The sequence below is a fragment of the Mobula birostris genome, chromosome 21, assembly GCF_030028105.1.
Source record: "Mobula birostris isolate sMobBir1 chromosome 21, sMobBir1.hap1, whole genome shotgun sequence".
Taxonomy (NCBI): Eukaryota; Metazoa; Chordata; class Chondrichthyes; order Myliobatiformes; family Myliobatidae; genus Mobula; species Mobula birostris.
In genome coordinates this window covers 11,032,876-11,045,830 of record NC_092390.1, presented here as the reverse complement: position 1 = coordinate 11,045,830, position 12,955 = coordinate 11,032,876, and the positions used below count along the sequence as shown (strand labels likewise).

Genomic DNA, 12,955 nt, shown 5'->3' with positions numbered 1-12,955 from the left:
TCTGGAATGGTTTCAGAAGACTGGAAAATTGCAAATGTCACACACTCTTCAAGAAGTAGAAGAAAAGAAATTATAGGCCAGTTAGTCTGACTTCAGTGGTTGGGAAGATGTTGGAATCGATTGCTAAGGGTGTACTTTGGAGTACTTGGAGGCACATGACAAAATAGGCCATAATTAGCATAGTTTCCTCAGCACATGGCCAAGTGGTTAAGGCATTCGTCTAGTTACCTCAAGGTCACTAGTCCGAGCCTCAGCTGTGGCAGTGTCTTTGTGCCCTTGAGCAGGGCACTTAACCACACATTGCCCTAGTCTGTGCGAGGAGTGGCACCCCACACAGACTTCCAACCCGTGCCTTGTAAGGCATGAAAATGCCCGACGCAGACCTCTCATGGTCTGAGTCGACGTTCCGTCCCCCTCCCCTGCCTCAGGGAAAATCTTGCCTGAGAAATCTGTTGGAAGTATTTGAAGAAATAACAAGCAGGTCAAAGGAGAATCAGTGGATGTTGTGTACTTGGATTTTCAGAGGGCCTTTGACAAGGGGCCACACATGAGACTGCTTAACAAGTTAAGAGCCCATGATATTACAGGGGAGATACTAGCATAGATAAAGTAGTAGCTGATAGACTGGAGGCAAAGAGTGGGAAAAAAGGGAGCTTTTTCTGGTTGTCTGCCAGTGAGTAGTGGTGTTCCACAGGGGTCAGTGTTAGGACCGCTTCTTTTTATGTTACATGTCAGTGACTTGGATGGTGGAATTGTTAGCTTTGTTGCAAAGTTTGCAGATGATATGAAGAAGGGGCTAGTAATTTTGAGGAAGTAGAGAGGCTACCGAAGGACTTGGACAGACTGGGAGAATGAGCAAAGAAGTGGCATATGGAATACAGTGTCAGGAAGTGCATGGTCATGCACTTTGCTAGAAGAAATGAAAATCTGAGGCTGAAAGGGACTTAGGAGTCCTTGTGCAGGATTTCCTAAAGGTTAATTTGCAGGTTGAATCAGTGGTGAGGAAGGCAAATGCAATGTTAGCATTCATTTCAAAAGGACTAGAATATAAAAGCAAAAATGTAACATTGAGGCTTTATAAAGCACTGGTGAGGCCTCATTTTGGATTGTTATGAGCAGTTTTGGGTCCCTTATCTTAAAAAGGATGTGCTATAACTGGAAAGGGTTTCAAAGGACGTTCACGAAAATGATTCCAGGATTAAAAGGCTTGTCATATCAAAAGCATTTGATGGCTCTGGCCCTGTATTCACTAGAGTTCAGGAAAACAAGGGGTGACCTAATTGAAACCTATCAAATGGTGAAAGGCCTTGATAGAGTGGATGGGGAAGGATGCTTCCTGTGGTGGGAAAGTCTATGACCAGAGGACACTGCCTCAGAATAGAGGAGTGTCCTTTTAGAACAGAGATGAGGAGAAATACATTCAGCCACCAGAGAGTTGTGAATCTGTGGAAATCATTACCACAGGCAGCTGTGGAGGCCAAATCTTTACGAATACTTAAGGCAGAGGTTGATAAGATTTTTGATTGGTCAGATCATGAAGGGGTACAGAGAGAAGGCAGGAGATTAGGGCTGAGGAGGAAAATGGATCAGCCATAGTGAAACGGCAGAGCAGCCTCGATGGGCCAAATGGCCTGATTCTGCTCCTATATCTTTTGGTCTAAAACTGCTCACAATACTCTAAACGTGGTCCGACCAATGCCATATAAAGTCTCATTCTAAAGAGGTGAGAGGAAGAGTAATTAATTAATTTATTTATTGAGATACATCAGGGAATAGGCTCTTCCAGCCCCTCAAGCCATGCCATCCCACAAATCCTCAATATAATCCCAGCCTAATCACAGGGCAATTTACAATGACCAATTAACCTACTAAGCGGTAGGTCTTTGGACTGTGGGAGGAAACCAGAGCACCCGCACAGTCACGGGGAGAACGTACAAACTCCTTACAAGCAGCAGCAGGAACTGAACCCGGTTCGCCTCTACCGTAACCACTAACCACTACACTACCGTGCTGCCCTATAATTAACAGAGAAATTAATTAATGCATGAACTATCAAAGAATTGGAGATTAATTGATGCATCAATTAAGACGGAGTGAATAATGAATTAAAAATTAATCCCCCTTTCCTAAAGGTTACTCAACATCAATTAACACAGCAACAGTGAATATTTAAAAGAGAAAGAAAGTTTAATTAACAAGGACAGGGCATCTACGAATGCAGCTTGAACTGTTTTACATGGCATGGTAGTGTAGCAGTTTGTGGAACACTCTAACAACACCAGTGACCTGGGTTCAATTCCCGTCACTGTCTGTAAGGCGTTTGTATGTACTCCCCGTGAGGATGTGGGTTTCCCCTGGGTTTTCTGGTTTCCAGTTGGGTGGTGTGGGCTCATTGGGCTGAAAGGGTCTGTTACTGTGCTGAATCTCTAAATAACAAAATTTTTTTAAATATCTGAGGTTCATCATCTCCGTCTGCATGGAGAGAAAACGAGGGAGAAACTGCATTCATTTCTGGATCTGTTTCTGAATCACAGGTCTGTCATTGTAGAGAAGAAGGCCATCCCTCCCCCTTCCACCCCCACGTCTTGGAAGAGCAATCCAATCAGTCCAAAGTAAATTTATTATCAAAGTACATATATGTCACCATATACTACAACTGAGTACAGCAGTCGGTTTGCAGCTGAACTGAATCCTGTACTCCAATCCTCAGTCCACAGTTCCATGGAATTATTTTCACTTAAGGACCCTATTGTATTCCCTTCCGAAGGCCCTGACTGTTTCTACCAACCTCCCAGGCAGCGAGCCGCTCAGGAAGATGAAAGAGGTGCTATTTTATTTTGACATCCTTTAACAGCACCCCACCAAAACCCTGAGAGCTCCCACGGGAAAGCTGCAAAGGAGCTGGTATGAATGCACAGACCACAAGCACATTCACCGGCACATGAACAGGTAACAGGTAGAGGTGTACACACTATATAAGACCCACACTCGCAAATGTACTTATGGAGGGAATAAACAGCTGATTTTTCAGGAGCCCCGATGAAGGGGGTCAGCCCGAAACGTCAACATACTCCAGAGATGCCACTTGACCTGCTGAGCTCCTTCAGCACTTCTTGTGTTGCTCAAGACCTCTAGCAACTGCCAAGTCTTGTGTCCCACGTGTGTGTGTGTGTGTGTGTGTGTGTGTGTGTTGTGTGTGTACACCATGCACACCTACACAAAAACACACAAACACAATTTATGCACAAATTATATCCATTTATAAAAATATTTTAAAAATTCCTACAAATTCCTCATACCTTCCGTCCAGAATGTTTAATCTGTGCTTCCTAGTACTTGAAGAATCCACTAACAGAAGCATCGGCTGTCTAGATATGATAGACTTTAAACTATTGTTCTGTCAATACTCACCACATGAAAGGTCACAGCATAGGGATCCAGAAGCTGTTGAACGTTGCTGGGCAGAAGTAGACAGGTTGTGAACCCTGGTCACGGACGATGACTGCCAAATGGTCTTCTGCAGTTTGCTGGGAAGCCCAGTTCCTGGGTAAGCAATGGGCTGAGTGTTGGCTGTACAGCCTTATCCCTGTCAGAGTCACTGCGTCTCTGAGATGGGCAGCAGTGCACAACAGGCCTTCTCCCACGGCGACACGCCCTTCAAATACTCCAGCCGGAGCTCCGCTAACGAGCTGAAACAACACGGTCCCCACTGGAAATTCACCTGCTCAGTTTTATGAGCTGCAGCTTTGTGTGAGTACATGCTGGTGGAATTTGTCAGTGCCCAGGAGAAAACAAATGGAGGTTTGGACGCCCGCAACAGACACAGCGCAGTGTGGTTTAATTTCACCAACACACACCATTCCTTTCTTCATGGCTGGAATCGCTTCATTATTCATGACAACACTATTCAATGACGGCACTGGAAAAAGTCACAGACTAACACCGCAGGTCAGTCAGCATCTATGGATATGAATAAACAGTCCAACATTTCAGGGCTGAGACCCTTCATCAGGATCGCCATCGTGATGTTTTGATATCGGCTCAAAATGTCGACTGTTTGTTTCCCTCCATATCTGCTACCTGACCTGCTGAGCTCCGCCAGCATTTTGTGTGTGTTCCTCTTGCTTTCCGGCATCAGCAGAATCTTTTGTCTTTGCCTTTAAGTAATACTGTACTAAAGCAGGCCTTTCAGCCCAACTCACCCATGCTGACCGGGCGGGTCCCATTTGCCTGTACTGACCCACATCCCTCTAAACCTTTCCTACACATGTATGTAGCCAAATGATTTTTAAACATTGTCAGCGTTATCACTTCCGCTATCCGCTTGTTCCATACACCCACCCCTCTCTGCATGATGTTACCCCTCAGGTCCCTTTTAAATCTTTCCTCTCTCCCCTTGAACTGATTCCCTCTACTGCTTGGTTCCCTTTCCCAGGGAAAATAACTGCGCACATTCTCTCTGCCCCTCGTGATTTTACACACTTCCATAAGGTCACGCCTCAGCCCCCTGTGCTCCAAGCGATACTGTAAAACCTGTCTAACCCCTCCCTATAACTCAGGCGCCCAAGTCTTGGCACCATCCCCGTAAATGCTCTTTGCACTGTTTCCATCAGGACTAAACGAACTCTGCTCGAGGTGAGGTTTCTTCCCCCTTCCTTTCTCGTCTGGCCTGGAGTCCAACACTCGCCCAAGGTGTGAGAGGACTGTTCTCTAATTAACGTTAGGCAATTTAAAGGATTAGGACCTGCAGATATTTTAACTTTAACAGTAATTAATTACAGGAAGACGCTTCACACCACGTTACTGTTACAGATGGAACACTGCTGGTATAAAAATGAGGTGGTGGACTAATCCCAGTCAGTAGGTTAGACTTGCAGAACAAAAAAGATCTGAATTATCACCTGTGTTAGGTTCTACATCTTTCAAGAGCTGAACTGCGCACAAAGCAAAGCCCACATGTGCTGTCCTGACAGTGAGGTACGCCAGGCCGAGTGACGTGCAGATAATGTTTCTCGGATCTCTGCGATACAGTTTTACATTCCTAGCTACAAAATAGCACCTCTTTTATCCTCCTGATCGCTCCCACGGGAAAAGTTGCTGGGAAGTCCAAGCTCCAGGAGATGAGGTCCGTATGTAGCAGACTTAAACCGGTGGGAAAACACAAACCCACAAAGATACTCACACGCAGGCACAAACAGAAATGCACATGTACTTTGTTTTTCTACGCACACACACACACACACACACACACACACACACACACACACACACACACACACACACACACGCACACACACATATATATACTGTATATACATAATTACATGCACAGACACATTTACAAAAAGAAAGAAATATCACAAAAGAATTTAAATACTTTTTATCTACTACCTTCAGAATTACTGCCATTTCCTTGTGTTTTAAATTTGTGGAGTTAGTCTTATAGAATAACATGGTAAAGAAAACATCTGTTTGGCCCATCCTTCTCATGCTAGCCCTATGGTCAGATTTCAGATCCATTTACTTATAGTATGTATATTGAAACATACAGTGAAATGCGTTGTTTGCATTAACAACCTACATAACCACAGGATGTGATATAGGCACCACGCAGTCCAGCGCCAACACAGATACCCACAATGTTCGGCAGAACAACACAACAAAGCAAGTCAACAACAGCAAAAAAGCATCTTTCCCACCTTCCTAGCCACCCACCCACTCACACACATAGGCCTCCTTCCTCAGGATAGATCACCTATGGGCCACTGGGCCCCGGCCCTGCACTCTCAGACATTAGGCCTCCAACCTCCACTCATCTGCAGGGACTCGAATTTTACTCACACAAAAACCTGGAGACATTAGATCTAGTGCTTTTGGAATCACTGCCATTTCCTTTTTTAAAAAATTCATGGAGTTAGTCTTATAGAATCATAAGATAGGGAGAAAAGCAATCTGGTCCATCCTTCTCATGTAAGTACTTTGGTATCAGAATCAAAATCAGATTTATTATCACTGACATATGTCATGAAATTTGTTGTTCTGCAGCAGCAGTACAGTACAATATATAAATTATAATCAGGTATGTATATTTATTTATTTTAATTGCACTATCCCTTCAACCCTGCCCCCTCAACTTCTATCATAGCCCAGGAAAATTTTGAATCGCTATCCCTCTAGTCAATGCTGGTTTAGAGAGGTGAGAAAGATATGTGGTGTTAAGGAACACAAAAGACGTCTGGTTTGGGGTTAGTGAGTAGTTACGTTGGCACCAGAAGTGTGTCAACACTTAAGGGCTGTCCCCAGCACAATCCTTGGGCCGTGTTCGTCATTGATGCAAAACAATGCATTTCACAGTTGTGTTTCGATGCACATGTCACAAACTAAGCTAAACTCTGAATCTTCGAATGTTTGAAACATTAAATACTAGCGTGTCATTTTATTTGCACTCTTAGCTGATGAGAAACCACACAAACTAGCCTTTCAACAAAATCAATCTCTACCATTCAAATGACTTACTGGATTACAAGTGTGGTATTTTCCAATAGGAAGAACTGTTCTTTAGCAGAAGATGTAATTCACAACATTTCTCATATTAAAGGAGGGAGCTATTCCAAAGGTTATTTCAGGGGCTGTGGGTTATTTTTAAGGCATACTGTATGCATTCAATATCGTTACAAAGGGACTATGGGCTGTTTAGGCTAATCTCCAAGTCAAAAGTTAAGAGGATGTTCTGTCCTGTGGGATGCATACAGGTACAGAGGAGTAAATACAATGTTACAGGTCCTTCATTGGTCTTGGCTCAAAAAATCGATTACTTTTTCCTCTCCATAGATGCCGCCTGACCTGCTGAGTTCCTCCAGCATCTTGTGTGCGTCGCTCAAGATTTCCAGCACCTGCAGAACCTCTTGTGTTTGAAATGGATAAGCTCAGCACCAAGGCAACCTGCCATTTTAAGCCCACGTCCCACTCCCACACCAGCTGTGCTCGGCATCCTCCACAGCTCGGTTGGGGTTAAGTGCAAAGTAGAGGACCAGCACTTCATAATCCATCTGGGCCGTCTCCAACCTAATGGCTCGAACATCAAATTCCCAAACATCCAGGAACCACACCCCTATGTCCCAACCCCCATGTTATTTATTTTCTTTATCACCCTGCTCCCCATCGCCTCATCTCTTTCCCCTGTCCTCTCCATCTGCCCATGGCCCCCTTCCCACCTTCCTTTATCTCATGCTCCACTTTCCACTTTTATCAGGATCCATCTTCATCATTCTCCCGACCACCTCTCAGATTCTCGCTTCATTCCCACTCTCCTCCACCCCCCACCTGCCCATTACCTTCCCTTTGCTCACCTGGATCTAGCTATCACTCACCAATGCTTGCTCAACACCTTCCCCCCACCTTTTCATACCAACTATCGCCCCTATTTCTTCCCAGTATCGATAAAGGGTCTTGAACCAAAATGGGACTATCCATTTCCCTCTTCAGATGCTGCCTGAGCTGCTGAGTTCCCCCAGTGCCTTTGTCTGTTACTCAACACCAAGATGTCCCAGCATTTATTCGTAACAAATTTGGGCATCCTCTTGCCCAAGAGCTCCCATAGAGTGAGCTAGTATCAGGGTGGAGAGGCTGAAGGCCCAGTGTCTGAGAGTCTGGGGTCAAGGACGTCTGGAGGCCTGTCTGTGTGTCTGAGTGAGTGGGTGGGAGGATGGGCGGCGGGAAAGAGGCTTGTTTCGCAGCTATTGTCTTGTTAGTTTTGTTGTCGCCGCTGTCTGTACCATTCTGATCAAAACGGTGAGCATGTTTTCTCCGGAATGCGTGGTGACTCCTGCGGGCCACCTCCAGCATATCTCAGACTTTGTTGGTTGTTAAAGCAAACGACATATCTCACCGTATATTTCAATGTACACGCGATAAATAAATAAACCCGAATGACATCCCCCTTGTTACGAGTGAAGAAGGAAAGGAGCGCGTTGTGTAGCTTTGGCAGGATACCCAATATAAACCACCAATACATGTGAAAGCATTGCTGTCTCTCCCAGTTCTCTCCCACCCTTTCAACCCCCACATACCCCTACCCTCCCAACTCTCCCTAACCCCCAACTCTCTTCCATCCCAGCTCCCCCACCCCATCTTTCCTCACCAGCCCAACTCTCCCCACCCCCAACTCTCTCACACCCCAACTCTCCCCACCACCCCAGCTTCCCCACCCCAACTCTTCCCGCCACCCCAATTCTCTCCCATCCAACCTACCCCACCCTCTCACCTCCCCCCACCCCCAACTCACCCCACCCCAACTCTTCCCATCCCAACTACCCCGCCCTCCCATCTCTCCCACCCACAACTCTCCCCCACCTCCCAATTCTCCTCCAAACCCCATCTCTCCCAAATCCCCAAATCTCCCCTCCCCCAAATCCTCCCCACCTTCCCACCTCTCCCCATTCCCAAATCTCCCCACCCAATTCTTCCCCCACTCCCAACACCCCAACCCCTAACTCTCTCCCACTTCAACTTCCCCACCCTCCAAACTCTCTTCTGCCCCCATCTCTCCCCAAACCCCAAATCTCCCCTCACCCTAACTCTCCCCACACCCCAACTCTCCTCCACCCTCCAACATCCCCAACCTCCAATTCCCCCCACCTTCCCACCTTCCCCCACCATATCAACTCTCCCACCCCCAACTTTCCCCCCACCCGCAACTCTCCCCAGCTCCTAAATCTCCCTCAACCTCCCACCTCTCCCTCAATCTTTCAATCTCCACCACCTCTCCCCTCTTCCCTCAGCCTTTCACCCATCCAAACTTCCTTCAATCTTCCAATCTCCCTCATCCTCCAAAATTTCCCCTACCTTCCCATCTGTCCCTCAACTGTCCAGTTCTCCCCACCCTCTCAAATGACCCCGCCTCCTAACTCTCCCCTACCTTTCCAAATTTCCCCTACTACCCAACTCTCCTCAAGCCCCCCAATTCTACTGTCTGGAAACTGCAGACATAATTCTAAACTTTGTTTGTGCTGTCAGGCTGGGGGAAGGGTGGGTGAATATCTGTCACATCTGAGGAAGAGAAAGGAAGGGAACGGAGGTTATCATTTTGAAGCATCAGTCCTGGGTCCAGCTTGTGTGCCATTATAAAGAAGGTACAGCAGTGCCTCTACTTTCTTAGAAGTTTGCAAAGATTTAGCGTATCATCTAAAACCTTGACAAACTTTTATAGATGTGTGGTGTAGGGTATATTGACTGGTTATATCACGGTCTGTATGGGAACACCAGTGCCCTTGAACAGAACAGCCTACAAAAGGTAGCAGACACAGCCCAGTCTATCATGGATAAAGCCCTCCCCACAACTGTGCACATTTACAAGGAGTGTTATCGCGGGAAAGCAGCATCCATCATCAAGAACCTCCACCATCCTCTCTTCTCACTGCTGCCATCAGGAAGGGGATACAGGAGCCTCAGATTGAACACCACCGGGCTGAGGAACGGTTATTGCCCTTCAACCATCAGGCTCCGGAAACAAAGTGGGCAACTTCACTCATCCCAACACTGAGGTCCCAATTGATTTCACAGTCTAAGGACTCATTTTCAAAGACTCTGCAAACCCCTGTTCTCAATAGTATTTAATACATACCCATCTATTATTATTATTTCAGTTTTCTTCTTGTCTTTTACCAATGGCTGTTTGTCCATTTTGTTAATATGTAGTTTTTAAAATTGATTTTTGATCACGGCACAACTGCGTAATCACGTGGATGTCAGTGAGTTAGGACAGTAAGAAGAGTTTAAAAAGAGATAGCTTTACAGAGCGGTTGTCAGAGGAGCAGGTGACAGAGTAGAGGGAGACAGAATAGGAGGGCTCTGGCTCAATGGGGCTCAGGCGATAACAGGTCGAAGCGAGGTCAGTTACTTGTGAAGAATAGAAACAGGAAGTATGTGTGTGAGACCGGTGTTCTGTGCTTGGTGTCACATGTGGGAAGTCCGGGAGACTCCCAGCCTCCCGAACGGCCACATCTGCGCCAGGTACATCGAGCTGCACCTCGTTAGGGATTGGGTTAGGGAACTGGAGATGCAGTCCAATGACCTTCGTCTGGTCAGGGAGACCGAGGAGGTGATAGAGAGGAGCTATAGGCAAGTGGTCTCACCGGGGTCTTGGGAGACAGATAAGTGAGTAACAGTCAGGAGAGGGAAGGGCAAGAGTCAGATATGACAGAGTAACCCCAGTGGCTGTTCCCCTTAACAATAAGTAGTCCTGCTTGAGTACTGTTGGCGGGTGGGGGAATGGCCTACCTGGGGGAAGCAACAGTGGCCGTGTCTCTGGCACAGAGTCTGGCCCTGTGACTCAGAAGGGTAGGGAAAGGAAGAGGATGGCAGCAGGGATAGGGGACTCTATAATTAGGGGGTCAGACAGGCGATTCTGTGGATGTAGGAAAGAAACACGGGTGGTAGTTTGCCTCCCAGGTGCCAGGATCCAGGATGTTTCTGATCACGTCCATGATATCCTGAAGTGGGAAGGAGAACAGCTAGAGGTTGTGGTACATATTGGTACCAACGACATAGGTAGGAAAAGGGAGGAGGTCCTGAAAACAGACTACAGGGAGTTAGGAAGGAAGTTGAGAAGCAGGATCTCAAAGGTAGTAATCTCGGGATTACTGCCTGTGCCATGTGACAGTGAGTATAGGAATAGAGTGAAGTGGAGGATAAATGTGTGGCTGAGGGATTGGAGCAGGGGGCAGGGATTCAGATTTTTGGATCATTGGGATCTCTTCTGGGACAGACGTGGCCTGTACAAAAAGGACGGTTTACTCTTGAATCCAAATAGGACCAATATCCTGGCAGGGAGGTTTGCTAAGGCTATTGGGGAGAGTTTAAATTAGAATTGCTGGGGGTGGGAACCGAACTAAAGGGACGGAGGAAGGGGCAGTTGGCTCACAAATTGAGTAAGCTTGGAGACAGTGCAAAAGGGAGGACAGGCGGGTGATAAAGAAGGGATGCACTCAGTCCATGGTCTGAGATGTGTCTATTTTAATGCAAGGAGTATTAAGAACAAAGCGGATGAGCTTAGAGCATGGATCAGCACTTGGAGCTATGATGTTGTGACTATGATGCTACAGAGACTTGGATGGTGCAGGGGTAGGAATGGTTACTTCGAGGGCCAGGCTTTAGATGTTTCAGAAAGGACAGGGAGGGAGGCAAAAGAGGTGAGGGTGTGGCACTATTGATCAGAGATAGTGTCATGGCTGCGGAAAAGGAGGAAGTCATGGAGGGGTTGCCTACTGAGTCTCTGTGGGTGGAAGTTAGAAACAGGAAGGGGTCAATAACTCCAATGGGTGTTTTTTTAAATAGACCATCCAATGGTAACAGGGACATAGAGGAGCAGATAGGGAGACAGATTCTGCAAGGGTGTAATAATAATGGGGTTGTCGTGGTTGGACATTTTAATTTCCCAAATATTGATTTGCTGATGACACAAAGTTTGGGGGTGTTGTGGATAGTGTGGAGGGCTGTCAGAAGTTACAGCGGGACATCGATAGGTTGCAAAACTGGGCTGAGAAATGGCAGATGGAATTCAATCCAGATAAGTGTGAGGTGGTTCATTCTGATAGGTCAAATATGATGGCAGAATATAGTATTAATGGTAAGACTCTTGGCAGTGTGGAGGATCAGAGGGTTATTGTAGTCTGAGTCCACAGGACGCTCAAAGCTGCTGCACAGGTTGACTTTGTGGTTCAGAAAGCATATGGCTAACACATAGAGGGCACAGTGTTAAGGTGCTTGGAAGTAGGTACAGAGGAGATATCAGGGGTAAGATTTTTGCGCAGAGAGTGGTGAGTGTGTGGAATGGGCTGCCAGCAACGGTGGTGGAGGCAGATACGATAGGGTCTTTTAAGAGACTCCTGGATGAGTACATGGAGCTTTGAAAAATAGGGGGCTATGGGTAACCCTAGGTAATTTCTACAAGTACATGTTCGGCACAGCATTGTGGGCCAAAGGGCCTGTACTGTGCTGTAGGTTTTCTATGTTTCTATGATTTAATTGATTTACTGTGAACTTCTGCAAGAAAATAAATTCCAGGGTTGTATGTGGTGACATATATGTACTTCGATAATAAATTTACTTTGAATTTTGAACTCATCACCTGCAGCCACATGTACACTCTATATTTCATTTCTAGTTTCCCAATAACAACCTGAGCTGGACAAGGAAAAGGGGAAGAATTTCACTGAGTTCATAAGACCTTGTTAATCTTAGTAGTGTAAGAGACAGTAAAGTCCACACACGATTGGGTTATCTTTGTACTGCGGTGAGTCTTACATATGCCTGACACAAGGCATGCAGAACTCTTGAAGAGAAAGGTTGCTTTTAAACAAAATTGGAGGCGATCTAGCTGCCAAAGGACACGTATACAGCTTTTACACCTCTGGTCATAAAGCAACTGGTCACAGCACTGCAATAAAGTAGGAAATCAAAGTGCCAAGGTAGATTCCCATTGTGGCATATCCGGTCGACAGGTGCGCTCTCTAGCTGCGCAGTAACGTTTGTTTTGATATAATCGGCAGCTTACATCTGCAGAGCCCAAGGTCTGCAGGAAGCAGAGCTTTCCTGACTGATTCACAGTGACGGTGAACATCTCACAGGAGGAGTGCATGAGGTTCAGAGGAGCAAGGTTGTATTTGTAGGGAAGGAGGTTTCAATTAGTGTACCAGATTGGTGCCATGGAATGATTGAAGAAAGAGTTTCATCTCCACTTATGCTTTCTACTGTCTCAGCATTTCCAACAGATTCCACCACCCATCCACATACTCGTAAACGGAAGCTGAACTATGTTGATGATTCTATTACACTAACCCTATAGTCATCCATTTTCTTTTCCTCCTCATTTCCTCCAGATTTCAACAGTCTCACACACACGATGGGAGGACAATGTACGATGGTCAGTTAACCCACCAACCCGCAGGTGTTCAGT

The 12,955-nt window shown here is 46.2% G+C and overlaps 1 protein-coding gene across 2 annotated transcripts in view; it reads right to left on the bottom strand.

Annotated features, from left to right (window-relative positions):
* hpse2 (heparanase 2) overlaps positions 1 to 12,955 on the bottom strand; it is a 346,454-nt gene that overhangs the window by 42,101 nt on the left and 291,398 nt on the right. The window lies entirely within an intron of this gene.